General features: G+C 40.6%; 1 protein-coding gene across 1 annotated transcript in view; it reads right to left on the bottom strand.

Annotated features, from left to right (window-relative positions):
* GABRB1 (gamma-aminobutyric acid type A receptor subunit beta1) overlaps nt 1-21552 on the bottom strand; it is a 469841-nt gene that overhangs the window by 200600 nt on the left and 247689 nt on the right. The gene's annotated exons all lie outside the window — the stretch shown is intronic.

Genomic DNA, 21552 nt, shown 5'->3' with positions numbered 1-21552 from the left:
TTTTTTTTTATCATTGAGCAACCAGGGAAGCTTATGTCTGTGTATAGACATTCTTTAAAATAATTTTTTCAAATATATATCTATATACATATATGTGTGTGATACCTATATCTACACACCTACATATGCGCATGCCACACACACACACACACACACATGCTTATTAGAATGTTTCAATTTTTCATTCAGAATAAACAGATGCCATTGGTTTTCTGTTCTCAGCTTATCTCTTTAGGTATATATTCTCTGACGTAGAGCTATTCAGACAAAGGTCATAAGTGGATGCTGAGAGTCTGTTTTAATGTTATATCACTTCTAAAGGGCTCTAGTCATGCTGTCATAGGTAATTTATAAGCTACAGTTCTGTATTTATCATTAATGTACTATTTTTGATCATTTATTAAATAGATATTTTTTTTACCACACACATTAATCTCAGTTTTCTCTATACTTTGAATAGTGAAAGTTTGCCAACTATGTTTACCTATTACAATTTCTTTATTCTGTTATTTTATTTTAAGGCATTTTGCCTTACAAAAATTTATATGTACAGTCATATAAATTTTACCTCTAATAATCTTCATGTCTGGAATAGACTGAGTTTTTCTTTTTTCTGTTATCATTTAAGCATGCTATTATATTTCCCTCTATAGTTTACAAAATTAATTATGTTTTTGATTCAGTTGTTATTTATTGTAATGTAAGATGTGAAATATGAATCCAGATTAATTACTCTCCATATGAATATTCAATTATACAAAAACTACAAAGTAATATTATTCACTGCTATGTCAGTTTTGCTGAAATGCTGATAAAAGAATGAATATATTTAAAATATTGATTCTTATTCCATTAAACATTTCCTCCTAATTTTTTAAAGTCTAACAGCACGTAGGGTTCTATTACAATATTGAGATATTTTGTAAAATTAAGAGTCAATCTATCATCAATCATCTGTGGGTGACTTTGGATGTTTGTCTTGGCAATATCAAAACACATTCTCCAATCTAAGATGCTGACAGGGGTAAAGAGAAAAATTTTCTTCCTTTTCAGATACTTTGAATTAGGTAACTTAAGGGTAAACCAGCAATTTTACCATCAACAATGTCATACAAAACAGAAAAAGCAAAGAAAAATTTTGCAGAAGTAGAAAATGGACTTCTTTAAAAAAAAATGAAGTCTATTAATTAAATAGAGCATTTGTTTTTGAACTTGGAGAAGCAAAGCAAACCTTAAATGATGGAGTTTCTGTCATGTTTTAGAGTGAAGACACATTGCAGTATGCTTCAGCACTTTTAGTTTTATTATGTTCTTATGAATAACTGCAGTTAGCATTCAAAGTAGTTTATAACTCTCAAAGATCTTCTATTAACACCAGGGAATAAGATGTTCTATGGTTAAAATGTTATTATTAAGTCACACTTCAAGTAGTATTTTGTAGCAATTATAGGTTTCAAAAAGTAAATATTTCAGGAAAAAAGAAGATAATGGAGTTTATTCTTTAAGAGTACATTAGTAATGTTAAATGTAATTTCTTGATTAACCATTAAATACTTTTGTCTGAGGTTTATAAGCTATAAATGTCTAATAAATTAATTACACTACTTGAAAACATAGTATTTTTAAAGTTGATATATAGCTGGATGAACACACACACACACAGCTGAATTACAATGTTGAGTTAGCCTCTGGTATACAGCAAAGTGATTCAGTTTTATATTCTTTTTCAGATTCTTTGCCATTATAGGTTATTAAAAGATACTATAATTCCCTGGACTACACAGTAGGACTTTGTTATTTTATATACAGCAGTGTGTAGTAGCAGAGAAGGCAATGGTACCCCACTCCAGTACTCTTGCCTGGAAAATCCCATAGATGAAGGAGCCTGGTGGGCTGCGGTCCGTGGAGTCGCTAAGAGTTGGACACGACAGAGCAACTTCACTTTGACTTTTCACTTTCATGCATTGGAGAAGGAAATGGCAACCCACTCCAGTATTCTTGCCTTGAGATTCCCAGGGATGGGGGAGCCTGGTGGGCTGCCGTCTATGGGGTCGCACAGAGTCGGACACGACTGAAGCGACTTAGCAGCAGCAGCAGCATGCGGACTCAGTAGTTGTAGTGCACAACTTACTTGCCCCTAGCATGTGGGATCTTCTCAGACCAGGTACTGAACCTGTGTCTCCTGCATTGGCAGGTATATTCTTAACCACTGAGCCACCAGAGAAATTTTATGTTTATTTTCTATGTCTATGAGTATTTCTGTTTTGTAAATAAGATGGTTTAAATTTTATGGCTTTTTTATGGCAGAGTAATATTCAAAAAACTAAGATCATGGCATCTGGTCCCATCACTTCATGGGAAATAGATGGGGAAACAGTGGAAACAGTGTCAGACTTTATTTTCTTGGGCTCCAAAATCACTGCAGATGGTAACTGCAGCCATGAAATTAAAAGATGCTTACTCCTTGGAAGGAAAGGTATGACCAACCTAGACAGCATATTCAAAAGCAGAGACGTTACCTTGCCAACAAAGGTCCATCTAGTCAAGGCTATGGTTTTTCCAGTAGTCATGTATGGATGTGAGAGTTGGACTGTGAAGAAGGCTGAGTGCTGAAGAATTGATGCTTTTGAACTGTGGTGTTGGAGAACTCTTGAGAGTCCCTTGGACTGCAAGGAGATCCAACCACACCATCCTAAAGGAGATCAGTCCTCGGTGTTCATTAGAAGGACTGATGTTGAAGCTGAAACTCCAATACTTTGGCCACCTGATGCGAAGAGCTGACTCATTTGAAAAAACCCTGATGCTAGGAAAGATTAAGGGCAGGAGGAGAAGGGGACGACAGAGGATGAGATGGTTGGATGGCATCACCAACTCAATGGACATGAGTTTGGGTAAACTCCAGGAGTTGTTGATGGACAGGGAGGCCTGGCGTGCTGCCATCTATGGGGTCGCAAAGAGTCGGACACGACTGAGAGAGAGAACTGAACTGACTGAATATTCCATTGTGTGCATATATATATATATATATGTATATACACACACACACACCACATCTGCTTTATCCATTCATCTGTCAGTGGACACTGAGTTTCCTTCAATATCCTGGCTATTGTAAATAGTGTTGCTATGAACATTGTCGACATTCTAGGAATCAGCGAACTGAAATGGACTGGAATGGGTGAATTTAACTCAGGTGACCATTATATCTACTACTGTGGGCAGGAATCCCTCAGAAAAAATGGAGTGGCCATCATGGTCAACAAAAGAGTCTGAAATGCAGTACTTGGATGCAATCTCAAAAACGACAGAATGATCTCTGTTCGTTTCCAAGGCAAACCATTCAATACCACAGTAATCCAAGTCTATGCCCCAACCTGTAACACTGAAGAAGCTGAAGTTGAATGGTTCTATGAAGACCTACAAGACCTTTTAGAACTAATACCCAAAAAAAGATGTCCTTTTCATTATAGGGGACTGGAATGCAAAAGTAGGAAGTCAAGAAACACCTGGAGTAACAGGCAAATTTGGCCTTGGAATATGGAATGAAGCAGGGCAAAGACTAATAGAGTTTTGCCAAGAAAATACACTGGTCATAACAAACACCCTCTTCCAACAACACAAGAGAAGACTCTACATGGACATCACCAGATGGTCAACACCGAAATCAGATTGATTATATTCTTTGCAGCCCAAGATGGAGAAGCTCTATTCAGTCAGCAAAAACAAGACCAGGAGCTGACTGTGGCTCAGACCATGAACTCCTTATTGCCAAATTCAGACTTAAATTGAAGAAAGTAGGGAAAACCACTAGACCATTCAGGTATGACCTAAATCAAATCCCTTATGATTATACAGTGAAAGTGAGAAATAGACTTAAGGGCCTAGATCTGATAGATAGAGTGCCTGATGAACTATGGAATGAGGTTTGTGACATTGTACAGGAGACAGGGATCAAGACCATTCCCATAGAAAAGAAACGCAATAAAGCAAAATGGCTGTCTGGGGAGGCCTTACAAATAGCTGTGAAAAGAAGAGAAGTGAAAAGCAAAAGAGAAAAGGAAGGATATAAACATCTGAATGCAGAGCTCTAAAGAATAGCAAGAAGAGATAAGAAAGCCTTCTTCAGCGATCAATGCAAAGAAATAGAGGAAAACAACAGAATGGGAAAGACTAGGGATCTCTTCAAGAAAATCAGAGATACCAAAGGAACATTTCATGCAAAGATGGGCTCGATAAAGGATAGAAATGGTATGGACCTAACAGAAGCAGAAAATATTAAGAAGAGATGGCAAGAATACACAGAAGAACTGTACAAAAAAGATCTTCACGACCCAGATAATCACGATGGTGTGATCACTGACCTAGAGCCAGACATCCTGGAATGTGAAGTCAAGTGGGCCTTAGAAAGCATCACTACGAACAAAGCTAGTGGAGGTGATGGAATTCCAGTAGAGCTATTCCAAATCCTGAAAGATGATGCTGTGAAAGTGCTGCACTCAATATGCCAGCAAATTTGGAAAACTCAGCAGTGGCCACATGACTGGAAAAGGTCAGTTTTCATTCCAATCCCAAAGAAAGGCAATGCCAAAGAATGCTCAAACTACCGCACAATTGCACTCATCTCACATGCTAGGAAAGTAATGCTCAAAATTCTCCAAGCCAGGCTTCAGCAATATGTGAACTGTGAACTTCCTGATGTTCAAGCTGGTTTTAGAAAGGGCAGAGGAACCAGAGATCAAATTGCCAACATCCGCTGGATCACGGAAAAAGCAAAAGAGTTCCAGAAAAACATCTATTTCTGCTTTATTGACTATGCCAAAGCCTTTGACTGTGTGGATCACAATAAACTGTGGAAAATTCTGAAAGAGATGAGAATACCAGACCACCTGATCTACCTCTTGAGAAATTTGTATGCAGGTCAGGAAGCAACAGTTAGAACTGGACATGGAACAACAGACTGGTTCCAAATAGGAAAAGGAGTACATCAAGGCTGTATATTGTCACCCTGCTTATTTAACTTCTATGCAGAGTACATCATGAGAAACGCTGGACTGGAAGAAACGCAAGCTGGAATCAAGATTGCCGGGAGAAATATCAATCACCTCAGATATGCAGATGACACCACCCTTATGGCAGAAAGTGAAGAGGAACTCAAAAGCCTCTTGATGAAAGTGAAAGTGGAGAGTGAAAAAGTTGGCTTAAAGCTCAACATTCAGAAAACGAAGATCATGGCATCCGGTCCCACCACTTCATGGGAAATAGATGGGGAAACAGTGGAAATAGTGCCAGAATTTTTTTTTTTCTGGTCTCCAAAATCAGTGCAGATGGTGACTGCAGCCATGAAATTAAAAGACGCTTACTCCTTGGAAGGAAAGTTATGACCAACCTAGACAGCATGTTCAAAAGCAGAGACATTACTTTGCCAACAAAGGTTCGTCTAGTCAAGGCTATGGTTTTTCCTGTGGTCATGTATGGATGTGAGAATTGGACTGTGAAGAAGGCTGAGCACTGAAGAATTGATGCTTTTGAACTGTGGTGTTGGAGAAGACTCTTGAGAGTCCTTTGGACTGCAAGGAGATCCAACCAGTCCATTCTGAAGGAGATCAGTCCTGGGTGTTCTTTGGAAGGAATGATGCTAAAGCTTAAACTCCAGTACTTTGGTGGCCACCTCATGCGAAGAGTTGACTCATTGGAAAAAACTCTGATGCTGGGAGGGATTGGAGGCAAGAGGAGAAGGGGACGACAGAGGATGAGGTGGCTGGATGGCATCACTGACTCAGTGGACGTGAGTCTGAGTGAACTCTGGGAGTTGGTGATGGACAGGGAGGCCTGGCGTGCTGTGATTCATGGGGTCACAAAGAGTCAGACACGACTGAGTGACTGATCTGATCTGATCTGATCTGATGAACATTGAGGTGCATGAAACTTTTCAGATTATAGTTTTCTCCAATATGTACCCAGGAGTGTGATTGCTGGATCATATGGTAGTTCTATTTTTAGTTTTTAAAGGGACCTCCGTATTGTTTTCCACAGTGGCTGCACCAATTTCCATTGTCACCAATAGAGTAGGAAGTTCCCTTTTTCTCCACGTCTTCTCTAGCAAGTATTTTTTGTAGATGCTTTGATGATGGCCATTCTCACTGGTGAGGTAAAATCTCAGTGTGATTTTTATTTTCATATCTCTAATATTTAATGATGTTGGTCATCTTTTCATGTGCCTATTGGCCATCTGTAGGTCCTCTTTGGAAAGATGTCTATTTAGGTCTTCTGCCCATTTTTTTCCACTTTTTTTTATATTGAGTTATATGAGCTGTTTGTATCTTTTGAAAATTAACCCCTATGGTTTATATTGTATGCAAATATTTTTCTCCCATTCTGTGAGCTGCCTTTTCATTTTATTTATGGTTTCCTTTGCTGTGTAAAAGCTTTTAAGTTCAATCAGGTCCCATTTGAAACCATAGCATTTTTAAAACAGCATAAAATGTAATTAGCATGTAATTTCTAAAAGATACTGCATATCAGATTTCACTTTTTAGATTTGTTAAGAATCTTGTACATAGATATTGATAAATTAACAGTATTTAGTCATGTGACCTGACATAAATGAAGAAATTATAGTAAAATTTGGTGAGTTAGCACTTACATATGTTTAAGAGCTAAAAAAGCTCCAAAAACTTAGAGGATCATTCCCCAAATAATAAGATCATTCCCAAAATAATAAGAAAATGCTCTATTGAGAAGTTAGATGCATCATGAACAAAGACATTGTTCAAAGAAGTAGAACCCTGAAAAAGTTTGTTATGAGTGGAAAGTTAAAGAAGTTCAATCTTATTAGTTCTGTTTGACAGAGCAGTAAAAGTAGATGCTAGAAAGAGGCGGGGCCAGATTGCCAACCTCCTCACATGTCAACAGCAGAAGAGTTTTATTCCAAATTATTGAAGGTTCTGTGATGTTTTTGAGTAACAGACTAATGCCATTGGCTTCATTTTGTAGGACAGTGACTGTTAGCAGTGTGGAGAATTGTCAAGAGTATAGCGAGAGAATGAGAAGACAGGGATTATCAAAACATAAAAACAGAGATGATAATCTGAGTTATAGCAGAGGAAGTGGGAATGGAGACAATAAAAGTAATTTGAGAAGAATTTTTGAGATAGAATCTGAAAAATTTGATTATCCATGGGATGTGCCATGAGGAGTTGAGTTTTTCTGATGAAGATGTCTAGAAGATGGGATAGCGGTCAGTACTCATATTAGAAGTGTATTTTGCTAAAGTTGGAGCAGGCTTGCAGGAGAAACTTAAGAGTTCCATCTTGGAACTTACAGTGTACATCAAGTGCTAAATCTGAAATGCATGCAAGGAGTCCAGATGGGGATATGTGTATTAAGTTTGGGGTTCATATGACAGACCAGAATTTTTAGCAAAAAGGTGATTTTTAAAATCACAGAAGTAAGTGATTGTAGAGGGCTCAGATAAGAGGGTTGGTAAGAAACTTGGAAAAGATTAACAGTTGAGGGATTGTTAGAGGATGAAAGTGAAAGTGAAGTCGCTTAGTAGTGTGAGGTCACTGTTTGTGACCTTGTGGACTGTAGCCTACCAGGCTCCTCCGTCCATGGGATTCTTTAGGCAAGAATACTGGAGTGGGTTGCCATTTCCTTCTCCAGGGGATCTTCCCGACACAGGGATTAAAGCTGGGTCTCCTGCACCTCTGAGCCATGAGGATGAGGAATAGGCAATAAAGAAGAGAAATAAGAAAGTTCTACCTCAAAAGCCAAAGAATGGTAAAAATAGATAAATATGTAAATGTCTAAAATATGCCTAAAAGAATGATAACTAAAAATAGCTATCTGGATTGGAAATTAAGAGCCCCTGGTGACCTCAGTGAAAGAATTATCAGAAGTCAGTCTTATCACATTTTAAGGACCAAGCTGATGACTACTATGTTGAAGGTTGGAGGAAAGTGGTTCTGGTTATGGGGTCTTAGAGCTGAATGTTTGGTGAAAGCACCAGGAGGGCCTTTAGTACTGATGCCTTTGTGACAGATGAGAGCTCAGTTAACTTCAACACCATGGACAAAACTTAAATTCACAGTTCTGTTTGAAGCTTGATTCCTCCATTTTTGTAGACTAGAAGAATAATACCCATTACTTTCCTGGTAATTGTTGGAAAAATAAGATTCTCTATACACAGAACTTGAAGATACTTGGATGCAATATTTAAAAAATACAATGCGCTATAATTATGACTATCATCAATGTCTCTTTGCAACAGTCCATGGAATTCTCCATGCCAGAATACTGGAGTGGGTAGCCTTTCCCTTCTCCAGGGGATGTTCCTAACCCAGGGATCCAAGCCAAGTCTCCCGCATTGCAGGCAGATTCTTTACCAGCTGAGCCACCAAGAAAGCCCAAGAATACTGGAGTGGGTAGCCTATCCTTTCTTCAGTGGATCTTCCCAAGCCAGGAATTGAACCAGAGTCTCCTGCATTGCAGGTGGATTCTTTACCAGCTGAGCTACCAGGGACGACCTTATGTGTTGCCATGGAAAATCTTTATTATAACTAGAACAGAGTAGTGCATGGGTACAATGCCAAAATTTTGTGAGAAACTATAGTTTTCCTTATCATGCCTGTGTCTGGAAATAAAGTCTAACAATAGGCTGTCATAGTGAACATGAGTATATCTGCTATTATGTTTCAGGTATGTTGCAGACATGGTTCAAGTACTCAAAGAGCTCATGGTATTTCTCTGGTCAATATGAAAAGCTAATCCAATCCCCCAAATCATTGGATTTGTCAGTCTCCCAGGCTTACACCTCTCACATAACTATTGCTTTGTCATTTTGTGTTGTTAAATAATAAAAAGCACCACATAAAGGACTAATTTCCACTGCCATCCAAGAAATTCTGATTTCTTTCTGAGTATATTTACAGCAGTAAGGAAGTGATTTATCATCATAAAATCAGAATATTTCCAGTTTTTGATGATTGAGTCATAGATTCTAGACCATTGGCAACTATTAACATGGCTATAATTATTTTTTCAAACTCCCTATTTTATAGATGAAAGAACTGAGATCCAAAGAAATCAAATGATTAACAGAGCATTACTGTGATATGAATTAAGCATACACTATTTCTATAAATCTCTTGAAATACCTATTTATTTTAAACTTCTTATGGAAAAAAATTAGTTTTACTAAACATCATGCCCTGTTGTTTTAACATAAAAGGCCTTAATTATTAGTAAAATGATTGTAATTTTCCAGGAGCTTCACCAATGCCAATGTGGCTGTAGGATGGAGTGAAGGATTGGGACTCAAGGACTTTGGTTTCTGGTTCAGCATTCTAATGCTTATCCCTAGTTCTAGAGATTCTGTTTTTTTAATAGTAGACTGAACTGGTAGGAATGGGAAATCTTAAACACTTTTTACCTTATAAATGTAGCCCTGATAAGAGTCCTAGTCTGACAAAACCCTCAAAATGAGGGTCCATTATATGAAATTGGACAGCAATTTGACTGCCTTCCATTGAATATTCAGAAGGTATTCTTAAGAAAATAAAGGCCGGATTCTAGATAATGGTCCCTCATTTGAGGTTCTTTTTAGAACCTCCTCCCCCATCCCAGTAACACAAATTCCCAAGATGGATTCCATTGGAAGTTCATTCCATCAACACATAATTAATGAATGCTTACAGGTTCCAAGCCTTGTTTTAGACACTGGTATTTCTAACCAGGGCTTCCCTGGTGGCTCAGATGGTAAAGAATCTGTGTGCAATGAAGGAGACCTGGGTTTGATTCCTGGGTCAGGAAGATCTCTTGAAGAAGGGCATGGCAACCCACTCCACTGTTCTTGCCTGGAGAATTCCATGGACAAAGGAGCCTAGTGGGCTACAGTCCATGAGGTTGCGAACAGTTGGACAAAACTGAGTGACTTCCAGTTCACTTTATGTCTAACCAGTGGAATGGAGAGCAGTCCTCCCATTGATATGGGATAAAGAGGCTCATGAGAGAAAATACTCAGCAAGCTCAATGTTAAGCACTGGTATACATGGTTTCTTTTATTTGACTCATGAAACTGTGCCCCTGATCAACTTCCTCCAAATGGTATCTCTCTGCTCAGATCAGAATTAAAACTGTGTCATCAGAGTCACTGACAGAGTATCTCCCCAAGCTCCCATCCCCCATCACTGAAAAGCTTGAGATTCTTCTTATCTCTTTGCATGAATCTGGGTGGTCTTCTGTTGGAGGAAGTCGTTGAGAGGATGTGGCTGCTGGTTGACCCATGAACTGGACCCAGGCATGCAGAGACTCCTCCCCCTCCCCATCCTTGAAATGCTTGTTTTTCTCACCATTTGCATTTTCACAGATGCAGCCTTGAGAGAGCAAGGAGTTGTTGGGACCATCTGGACTGAATATATGACTGGATCCAGTTAAGACCTCTATACAAATGTTTAAGACTCTGGTGGACAAGTGCAGGCATTTACTCACTTTGTGGCTGTCCAAGACGAGCTTCATAAGTAAGTTTCCTTGCTTATTAACACTGTCTCCTACCAATCTGAAGTGGTCTGGCTCTTTGTGTCTTTGCTCTCTCCTTGCCTACCATGTCTGGGGGTTAGTTTCAGATATCAACCAGGAAATTTCTGGTTTTATGGACCAATATCTTTTTGTCACTTTCCACAGATAACCACAGAATTGAGCTCTTGGCCATGGTTGATGGAAAGATTTAATGCCCAGTCCCCTCCATTTAGCTCCCCATTGGCCCTGCCTACTTTAAGATTTAACTTCCTTCTTTCCTATCATCTAACCCTCCCCCACACCACACACACTTATGTAATTCATGGGTAGCACCATTTTTCTCTCATTTAGCCTCAAAGCTCTGGGGAAATGAAAAGCAGTTGTTCAACAAAATATTTGGGTTGTCTATGTTTTATAGCAATTAATAATACATTTTCTGAAGAATTCAGTCTTTATTATAGTGACAATAATTTATTTTGCCAAATATTACCTTTGAAAGCTAGCACAGTCTAATCATTTGGAAAGACAGTGTATTAGCTTCCTACTGCTGTGATCACCAATTACCACACATTTGGTGGCTTAAACCAACAGAAATCTGTTCTCTTACATTTTCTGGAAGCCAGAATCTTGAAATGAAAGTGGTGGCATGGCCATACTCCCTCCTGAGGCTCTAGTGTGGACTTCATTCCCTATGTCTTCTTGCTTCTGGTGCTCTTGGAGTCAAGTATTCCTTAACTTGTGGTATTATCACCCTCTCTTCACACTGCCTCTGTGTGTCTATCTCAGAACTCCCAGTCTCTTTCTTTATAAGGCTACATTGTGGTAGCATTTCAGGCCCACTTAGATAATCCAGGATAAACAATTTCTCTCTGGATCCTTAACTTCGTTACACTGTTTGCAAAATAAGGTGATATTCATAGGTTGGGGGATTGGGAAGTGACTGTATCTTTGAGGGGGCATTACTTGCAGCCTACCATAGACATTATGGTTACCAATTTTTACTTGGACATACTCACTTTCTTGCCAGAAATCAATACAGAATTATTTGACACTTGGGTCACACCAACCTTTCAATAAACTGCACATATCTAATGCATGTAGTGCAATCAGTGCCAAGTAAACATTACTTTCTCTACCCACTTTCCTCGTCATGCGTTGGGCCTTTCCTACTGAATAAACTATAACAATACTGAATGGGCTTTCAGTATGAGTTCCATTCATTCATTAAATTTCTTTTTGCAAATATGTATTGAACATCAATCACATGTCAGGTTTCAGTCAAGTACTTGAAAAAATTTAGTTCACTTAATCTTCCCCAAAGCCATTTGAACCAGAGTTCAGCATAGTAAAGTAATGCTTAAAATTCTCCAAGCCAGGCTCCAGCAATATGTGAACCGTGAACTTCCTGATGTTCAAGCTGGTTTTAGAAAAGGCAGAGGAACCAGAGATCAAATTGCCAACATCCGCTGGATCACGGAAAAAGCAAGAGAGTTCCAGAAAAACATCTATTTCTGCTTTATTGACTATGCCAAAGCCTTTGACTGTGTGGATCACAATAAACTGTGGAAAATTCTGAAAGAGATGGGAATACCAGATCACCTGATCTGCCTCTTGAGAAATTTGTATGCAGGTCAGGAAGCAACAGTTAGAACTGGACATGGAACAACAGACTGGTTCCAAATAGGAAAAGGAGTACATCAAGGCTGTATATTGTCACCCTGCTTATTTAACTTCTATGCAGAGTACATCATGAGAAACGCTGGACTGGAAGAAACACAAGCTGGAATCAAGATTGCCGGGAGAAATATCAATCACCTCAGATATGCAGATGACACCACCCTTATGGCAGAAAGTGAAGAGGAACTCAAAAGCCTCTTGATGAAAGTGAAAGTGGAGAGTGAAAAAGTTGGCTTAAAGCTCAACATTCAGAAAACGAAGATCATGGCATCCGGTCCCATCACTTCATGGGAAATAGATGGGGAAACAGTGGAAACAGTGTCAGACTTTATTTTTCTGGGCTCCAAAATCACTACAGATGGTGACTGCAGCCATGAAATTAAAAGACGCTTACTCCTTGGAAGGAAAGTTATGACCAACCTAGATAGCATGTTCAAAAGCAGAGACATTACTTTGCCAACAAAGGTTCGTCTAGTCAAGGCTATGGTTTTTCCTGTGGTCATGTATGGATGTGAGAGTTGGACTGTGAAGAAGGCTGAGTGCCGAAGAATTGATGCTTTTGAACTGTGGTGTTGGAGAAGACTCTTGAGAGTCCCCTGGACTGCAAGGAGATCCAAGCAGTCCATTCTGAAGGAGATCAGCCCTGGGATTTCTTTGGAGGGAATGATGCTGAAGCTGAAACTCCAGTACTTTGGCCACCTCATGCGAAGAGTTGACTTATTGGAAAAGACTCTGATGCTAGGAGGGATTGGGGGCAGGAGGAGAAGGGGACGACAGAGGATGAGATGGCTGGATGGCATCACTGACTCAATGGACGTGAGTCTGAGTGAACTCTGGGAGTTGGTGATGGACAGGGAGGCCTGGTGTGCTGTGATTCATGGGGTCGCAAAGAGTCAGACATGACTGAGTGACTGATCTGATCTGATCTGATCAGTGTAGTGATTAAGATCTAGGGTTTTCCAGTTTTTTAAGGAATCTCCACACTGTTCTCCATAGTGGCTGTACTAGTTTGCATTCCCACCAACAGTGTAAGAGGGTTCCTTTTTCTCCACACCCTCTCCAGCATTTATTGCTTGTAGACTTTTGGATCACAGCCATTCTGACCAGCGTGAGATGGTACCTCATTGTGGTTTTGATTTGCATTTCTCTGATAATGAGTGATGTTGAGCATCTTTTCCTGTGTTTGTTAACCATCCGTATGTCTTCTTTGGAGAAATGTCTGTTTAGTTCTTTGGCCCATTTTTTGATTGGGTCATTTATTTTTCTGGAATTGAGCTGCAGGAGTTGCTTGTATATTTTTGAGATTAATTCTTTGTCAGTTGCTTCATTTGCTATTATTTTCTCCCATTCTGAAGGCTGTCTTTTCACCTTGCTTCTAGTTTCCTTCATTGTGCAAAAGCTTTTAAGTTTAATTAGGTCCCATTTGATGCATGAGACAGAGTGCTCAGGGCTGGTGCACTGGGGTGAGCCTGAGAGATGGGATGGGGAGGGAGGTGGGAGGGGGGTTCAGGATGGGGAACACATGTACACCAGTGGCTGATTCATGTGAATGTATGGCAAAAACTACCACAATATTGTAAAGTAATTAGCCTCCAATTAAATAAATTAAAAAAAGAAAGATCTAGGCTTTTTAAGTCAGACAGACTGGATTCAAATCCTGGCTCCACCCTTTGCTAGCCAGGGGAGAATTAATTCACTTTTGCAAGTGCATTTTCTCATGTGTAAGGTGGACATATGAACATCCACTCCTGCAGCAAAGTGCCTAGCTATGCCGTATAAATGGTGACTGCTGTTGTTACACTCGTTTGGAGAAGGAATTAGGCTCATTTGAGGGGTTAAGTGATCTGTTTACTTTTACCTTAAAAATTTTACCAGAGGTGTCTACCTTAAGCCTTTGCTCTGTTCACTGCATCACTCCAGAAGAATCTCATTAAGATTCAATATCACTGATAGAGTGTTTCTGTGGGTTGCAGTCCAAGGACCAGAAGAATCTATATTATATCATAAAATATCACAGAGTTACACGAATATCTCTGGTCAAGGACAATTTCTTTAAAAAAAAAACGATCAGACACTTGTTCTTGAATTAAGCGTACATTGATCTCAATTCTCTCCTTAGTATAGTGTATCTGAGTTTTGATGTCTCCTTTCGCTCTTCTTCCTCTCCTTCATACCTCCTACACTCCCTCCCCTACCACACTATATGCACATACACCTATGCTGGCCGTGAGAAAATTCTAGGTGTGTCTCCACTTGGACTAGGCTTGTAAGATCCATTATGCCCAAACTGATGATATTTAAGGCACATTATCATAGATATAAAAGGGTGTTTGATAGTTTTCATTTGCTCCTCTGAACCCAGTTGCTACCCTTTTCCATGCTCCAGGAAGCTACCCTGTATGAACTGTTCAGAGGCTCCCACGCCCCGTGGGGTTCTTTCTGGGGCTGGTTAAGGGGTGGCAGCCACAGGAGACTGGAAGAGGGTAGTGAAGCCAGGGTATGTGTCACTCCAGCTCCCTCCTGTGGGCTCCCTGGTTGATGGTGTCAGGTGGCCCTTTTATAAAGCCTCTCTCCCTCACCTCATCCTTGAAGTGTAAGGGTCCCCACTACTGCTAATCCCAAGCACTGCACTATTTGCATGTTGGTTTCCCTAACTCTTGGCTTCCTTGGTAGCTCAGATGGTAAAGCGTTGGGTCAGGAAGATCCCTGAATTGGAAAGATCCTGTAGAAAAGGAACTGGAAACCCACTCCAATTGGAGTGGCAAGAACTGGCGACCCACTCCAGTTGGAGTGGCGACCCACTCCAATACTCTTGCCTGGAAAATCCCATGGACAGAACTTCAGTCAATGCGGTCACAAAGAGTTGGACACAACTAAGCGACTAACACATTCCTTAACTCTGCCTCATCTTTGAAGAGTCCCTCAATTAAACTCTACAAATAACCTATATTGAATGTGCTGTTTACTGACGTAGAACATTTAAATATTATCTAAGTGTTTGCTGCTCCAGAGGGTGGAGCAAGGGCCTTGGATAGTCAGATGATTTCTTAGCTTGAAGGAAGATCCTCTGATCTCCAGTGTTCTCTTTCTTGAGATATAGCTTAATAAAACTGTGTCTACAACAGAAACACGTTAGCTCAGCCCTAAGCCACAATCTGAAAAAGGATCTTGGGTTTGAGGTGGGAGGAGAAATAATGTGAAAAGATTCATCATAGTGAAAACATTATGGTGGGAATAGGTAGAAAGTATTCTGTCCTTTTATTTTTTCCAATTAAATACTGGTCCTTGTACCCTCCTTGAGTGTTTCCTTAGGTGGCACTAGTGGTAAAGAAACTATCTGCCAATGCAAGAGATGCAAGAGACATGAGTTCAATCCCTGGATCAGGAATATCCCTTGGAGGAGGGCATGGCACTCCACTCTGGTATTCTTGCTTGGAAAATTCCACGGGCAGAAGAGTCTGGTGTGCTACAGTCCATGGGGTGGCAAAATGTTGGACATGACTGGGCACACACAAACATTCTGTTCATCTTTCTTTTTTCCTTTAAATACCTGATCCTTGTACCCTCTTTGCTCTGTTTTCCTTTTTTATTTTTTTTTTCAGGTGTTAGAGTAGAAGGTTCAGGGGTAATGAAGCTTGTGTAAATCTCCTAGCTTGATTTCAGCTCTGTCATTTACTAGTTGCATAGCCTGAGACAAATTATTTAGCCTCACTAAAATGATGGTTTGTTATCTCACATTGACCATAAAGAGTAAGAGCATGAATCCATGTTGTAGTGGATACATTTGCATCACAGAGATGTTCCTTTAGGACCAAGGGACTCATCCATAGGTCCCCCACCAGGAACTGATCTTCAGAAAGTGAACTGGGTGACCCAAAGTTCTACCACCCTCACCTGCTGCTGAGTCGCTTCAGTCGTGTCAGACTCTGTGCGACCCCAGAGACGGCAGCCCACCAGGCTCCCCCGTCCCTGGGATTCTCCAGGCAAGAACACTGGAGGGGGTTGCCATTTCCTTCTCCAATGCATGAAAGTGAAAAGTGAAAGTGAAGTCGCTCAGTCATGTCTGACTCTTAGTGACCCTGTGGACTGCAGCCTACCAGGCTCCTCCGTCCATGGGATTTTTCAGGCAAGAGTACTGGAGTGGGGTGCCATTGCCTTCTCCGACCACCCTCACCAGGAGCTTCTAATTACTGCTCAACACCATGGGAAGATATAAGGTCAATTCTGAAAGCCCACACAACACGGATTATCCTGTGGAATTAGCTGAAGCCACTCTTGCAACTGCCCCACATTTCAACTCGCTCCTCTGCCCAGCCCTATTTTATGATATCATGTTAACCAGTGACAAGTAGCGAGTACTTTGGAGACTCTCATAAGATACACACCCTTGGCAGACTTACAAATATCCAGGGAGCTACTACATCAGTGAAGCTTTAAAGGTCTATTAGTTTAGTATGCAAGGACATCCCCTCCAACCTAAGAGGGATTATTCATCTCGCATTTCTCATCACTGAGAAAGAAGGGAAATACTTGGTAGGTTCTCCTGTATTCTGGAGGTGGCATATTCCACACACGTGGGACCCATGCCCTTTTTTCTTCTCTCCAGTCTCTCCCTTTTGGAGTGAGACTGTCTCTCCTATGCCTGTCCCATCATTGTATTTTAGAAGCAGATATCTTGTCTGGTTTCACAGGTTCACAGCTGGAGAATGTTGCCTCAAGAGGAATCATGGGTCTCTTCCATCCTCCATTTAGATATTTAGGTGAGATTTCAGACTTAGTGTTGCTGGAATGGGTTAAGATTTTGGGCTGTTGGCATAAATGCATTTATTTTTCATGTGAGAAGGATGTGAATTTGGGGAATACACATGGTTGAGTGTTATGGATTGAATTGTGTTGTATTCAAATTCTTATGTCATAGCCCTAAACTCCCAGTACCTCAGAATGTGACTGTTTTGGGAGGTCAGGTTTGTAAATAGGTGATCATTTTAAAATGAGGCTATTAAGGTGGGCCCTAATCCAATTTGGGCCAAAGAAGAAGAGATTATAACACACACACACACCCAGATGTATGTGCATAGGATGTACAATCATGGAAAGAGGCAGTTAGAGGGTGGCCACCTGCAAACCAAGGAGAAAGGCATCAAGAAGAACCGAACCTGCAAACACATTGACCTCGGACTGCCAGCCTCCAGACCTGTGAGAAAATAAATTTCTGTTATTTAAACCATTCAGTCTGTGGTATTTTGTCATAGCAGTCCTAGCAAACTAAGACACTGTCTGTCCTTCAATTACCAGGAGGTACAAAGGCCCAAACCCATTGGCATGACTCTGGACAAATCTGAACTCAGGGCCATCTCAGTTCCAGGGCTCCATGAGCTGAACTCATTACTCTGTTGCAACTGAATTTGTAGTCAGATTCTGGGTAAGAATTCAAAGTCATATATTTGCAGGGCTGTCTCTACTTTCCAAGGACGGACAGTAATGCAGGGGTTATGCCCATTCATTCAATACTGCTACTAAGCCTGCTACCAAGTAGTATGGATACAATGGAGAGCAAAATAAGAAACACTTCTAGTCTCAAGACTTTACATTTCAAGAGTGGGGAAATAAGTCATAAAATAAATGAAGTATATGGTATTGTCAGATTGAAATAAATACCATGGAGAAAAAGTGTTTCATGAACATGCAGTCTGGATAGTGAGGATTACATTATATTTGGTAGCAGGCTTAATTGCAGGTATTGAATGAAGGGACATAATCCCTGCACTGTTGTCCATCCCTGGGGAGTGAGCATAGCCCTGGAAATGTACAAGACTGAATCCTCACCCAGTCCACTGGGATGGGGGTTTGAGTTAGATTTATCCTGATTTGAAGAAAACAAAATACTTGACAATTTTTGATGATTAAGATTTGTGGTTGTATACTGAGACACACTGCATAAACACTGAGTTGAAGAATCTTATGTGGAAGGGTGAAATAAATTTGCCTGCACTATTAAATTGTGTTGAAAGAGTTCACAGTAATTAACAGGGCCAATGAGAATTTAAATGGGTGATGATAACCATACACGTGGAATGAAATTCTATTGTCTAGCAACCTGAAGAGAGCTACTTTCACCTTTGCTTCACCTAAACTGTGTTTTATGAGGATTATTTAACCTCCTAGAATTAGCACAGAATTATTAATTTTGGGCTTCCCTGATAGCTCAGATGGTAGAGAATCCACCTGACTTTGTGGGAGACCTGGCTCTGATCCCTGGTTGGGAAGATTCCTCTGGAGGAGGGCATGGCGACCCACTCCAGTGTTCTTGCCTGGAGAATCCCCATGGAAGAGGAGCCTGATGGGCTACAGTCCATGGGGTCACAAAGAGTCGGACACAACTGAGTGACTAACATACACATTAATTCTGTGACTCTGATCTGATCAGTGTAGTGATTAAGATCTAGGGTTTTCCAGTTTTTAAGGAATCTCCACACTGTTCTCCATAGTGGCTGTACTAGTTTGCATTCCCACCAACAGTGTAAGAGGGTTCCTTTTCTCCACACCCTCTCCAGCATTTATTGCTTGTAGACTTTTGGATCACAGCCATTCTGACCAGCGTGAGATGGTACCTCATTGTGGTTTTGATTTGCATTTCTCTGATAATGAGTGATGTTGAGCATCTTTTCCTGTGTTTGTTAACCATCCGTATGTCTTCTTTGGAGAAATGTCTGTTTAGTTCTTTGGCCCATTTTTGATTGGGTCATTTATTTTTCTGGAATTGAGCTGCAGGAGTTGCTTGTATATTTTTGAGATTAATTCTTTGTCAGTTGCTTCATTTGCTATTATTTTCTCCCATTCTGAAGGCTGTCTTTTCACCTTGCTTCTAGTTTCCTTCATTGTGCAAAAGCTTTTAAGTTTAATTAGGTCCCATTTGATGCATGAGACAGAGTGCTCAGGGCTGGTGCACTGGGGTGAGCCTGAGAGATGGGATGGGGAGGGAGGTGGGAGGGGTTCAGGATGGGGAAACACATGTACACCAGTGGCTGATTCATGTGAATGTATGGCAAAACTACCACAATATTGTAAAGTAATTAGCCTCCAATTAAATAAATTAAAAAAAAAAAGAAAGATCTAGGCTTTTTAAGTCAGACAGACTGGATTCAAATCCTGGCTCCACCCTTTGCTAGCCAGGGGAGAATTAATTCACTTTTGCAAGTGCATTTTCTCATGTGTAAGGTGGACATATGAACATCCACTCCTGCAGCAAAGTGCCTAGCTATGCCGTATAAATGGTGACTGCTGTTGTTACACTCGTTTGGAGAAGGAATTAGGCTCATTTGAGGGGTTAAGTGATCTGTTTACTTTTACCTTAAAAATTTTACCAGAGGTGTCTACCTTAAGCCTTTGCTCTGTTCACTGCATCACTCCAGAAGAATCTCATTAAGATTCAATATCACTGATAGAGTGTTTCTGTGGGTTGCAGTCCAAGGACCAGAAGAATCTATATTATATCATAAAATATCACAGAGTTACACGAATATCTCTGGTCAAGGACAATTTCTTTAAAAAAAAAACGATCAGACACTTGTTCTTGAATTAAGCGTACATTGATCTCAATTCTCTCCTTAGTATAGTGTATCTGAGTTTGATGTCTCCTTTCGCTCTTCTTCCTCTCCTTCATACCTCCTACACTCCCTCCCCTACCACACTATATGCACATACACCTATGCTGGCCGTGAGAAAATTCTAGGTGTGTCTCCACTTGGACTAGGCTTGTAAGATCCATTATGCCCAAACTGATGATATTTAAGGCACATTATCATAGATATAAAAGGGTGTTTGATAGTTTTCATTTGCTCCTCTGAACCCAGTTGCTACCCTTTTCCATGCTCCAGGAAGCTACCCTGTATGAACTGTTCAGAGGCTCCCACGCCCCGTGGGGTTCTTTCTGGGGCTGGTTAAGGGGTGGCAGCCACAGGAGACTGGAAGAGGGTAGTGAAGCCAGGGTATGTGTCACTCCAGCTCCCTCCTGTGGGCTCCTGGTTGATGGTGTCAGGTGGCCCTTTTATAAAGCCTCTCTCCCTCACCTCATCCTTGAAGTGTAAGGGTCCCCACTACTGCTAATCCCAAGCACTGCACTATTTGCATGTTGGTTTCCCTAACTCTTGGCTTCCTTGGTAGCTCAGATGGTAAAGCGTTGGGTCAGGAAGATCCCTGAATTGGAAAGATCCTGTAGAAAAGGAACTGGAAACCCACTCCAATTGGAGTGGCAAGAACTGGCGACCCACTCCAGTTGGAGTGGCGACCCACTCCAATACTCTTGCCTGGAAAATCCCATGGACAGAACTTCAGTCAATGCGGTCACAAAGAGTTGGACACAACTAAGCGACTAACACATTCCTTAACTCTGCCTCATCTTTGAAGAGTCCCTCAATTAAACTCTACAAATAACCTATATTGAATGTGCTGTTTACTGACGTAGAACATTTAAATATTATCTAAGTGTTTGCTGCTCCAGAGGGTGGAGCAAGGGCCTTGGATAGTCAGATGATTTCTTAGCTTGAAGGAAGATCCTCTGATCTCCAGTGTTCTCTTTCTTGAGATATAGCTTAATAAAACTGTGTCTACAACAGAAACACGTTAGCTCAGCCCTAAGCCACAATCTGAAAAAGGATCTTGGGTTTGAGGTGGGAGGAGAAATAATGTGAAAAGATTCATCATAGTGAAAACATTATGGTGGGAATAGGTAGAAAGTATTCTGTCCTTTTATTTTTTCCAATTAAATACTGGTCCTTGTACCCTCCTTGAGTGTTTCCTTAGGTGGCACTAGTGGTAAAGAAACTATCTGCCAATGCAAGAGATGCAAGAGACATGAGTTCAATCCCTGGATCAGGAATATCCCTTGGAGGAGGGCATGGCACTCCACTCTGGTATTCTTGCTTGGAAAATTCCACGGGCAGAAGAGTCTGGTGTGCTACAGTCCATGGGGTGGCAAAATGTTGGACATGACTGGGCACACACAAACATTCTGTTCATCTTTCTTTTTTCCTTTAAATACCTGATCCTTGTACCCTCTTTGCTCTGTTTTCCTTTTTTATTTTTTTTTTCAGGTGTTAGAGTAGAAGGTTCAGGGGTAATGAAGCTTGTGTAAATCTCCTAGCTTGATTTCAGCTCTGTCATTTACTAGTTGCATAGCCTGAGACAAATTATTTAGCCTCACTAAAATGATGGTTTGTTATCTCACATTGACCATAAAGAGTAAGAGCATGAATCCATGTTGTAGTGGATACATTTGCATCACAGAGATGTTCCTTTAGGACCAAGGGACTCATCCATAGGTCCCCCACCAGGAACTGATCTTCAGAAAGTGAACTGGGT

The sequence above is a fragment of the Bos mutus genome, chromosome 6 (genome assembly GCF_027580195.1).
Source record: "Bos mutus isolate GX-2022 chromosome 6, NWIPB_WYAK_1.1, whole genome shotgun sequence".
NCBI lineage: Eukaryota > Metazoa > Chordata > Mammalia > Artiodactyla > Bovidae > Bos > Bos mutus.
This window is presented reverse-complemented; position numbering and strand designations above follow the sequence as displayed.